Source organism: Macrobrachium nipponense, chromosome 1 (assembly GCF_015104395.2).
Source record: "Macrobrachium nipponense isolate FS-2020 chromosome 1, ASM1510439v2, whole genome shotgun sequence".
NCBI classification, from domain to species: domain Eukaryota; kingdom Metazoa; phylum Arthropoda; class Malacostraca; order Decapoda; family Palaemonidae; genus Macrobrachium; species Macrobrachium nipponense.
In genome coordinates this window covers 60,444,555-60,445,426 of record NC_087200.1, presented here as the reverse complement: position 1 = coordinate 60,445,426, position 872 = coordinate 60,444,555, and positions in this window count along the sequence as shown.

Genomic DNA, 872 nt, shown 5'->3' with positions numbered 1-872 from the left:
CTAATCAAGGATCCTCCTGCAGGAGATCCTCCAACAGGCATGGAGCTTACCGCAGCCCATGGCCAATCCCATGTCCCATGAGTCTTCTTCATCCTCACCACTGTCGCCCAAGGATGAACCTCCGGCAGAACCTTACCTTCGGTACCTTCTCTGGAAAACCAGAACTGCCCGACCAGGAGTCAGCCTGGAGTTTTCCCCTTACGACGGTTGGTCGCAGCAGCCGGAGTGAGGGCCTCCCCTGTAGCAGTAGGTTCCACCTCTACGACGGTTGCTGCAGATACCGAAGTAGGGTGTTCTCCTGCAATCCCTCAGGCTACCACTGCCTCTGCTCCTGACGGCGTTTCTGGCCTTACCCCAGAGCCGGTGCCTCCGTCTACTCCTAGGACTGGTATAGCCAGGTCCTGGAGGAATAAGAAGAAGAAGAAGAAGGGACGTAACAAATCATTAACACACTAACCAAAGAGCCAACTGCTCTCCTTGACACCTGTGCCCGAGGTACAGTGTCACATTCATTTGCAGAATGATCCTGGCACCTACCCAGAGAAGGTAGCCAGCCTGATCTCTGCCAGTAAACTAACCCTCTAACCCCTAGAAATTGTGATACAACACTCTGTAAATGTCATAATTACCTCATTGCATTTCCATCCTGGCACTCCACAAACCACTCATCATCCTCACGCATCATTACCTCACCTCATGTATTTTAACAATTCCAGCGACACATTAATGCTGTGCGTACAACACTCTGGAATGATTGCGTCTCGAAATAACTGTAATGAGTAGGTTAGGCTAATGATTTAGTACCAGGGCATTAGGTTAGTAGCAAGTAGAATTTTCAAGTAACCTTATCTAGGGGTAGAGTAGACTGTCGT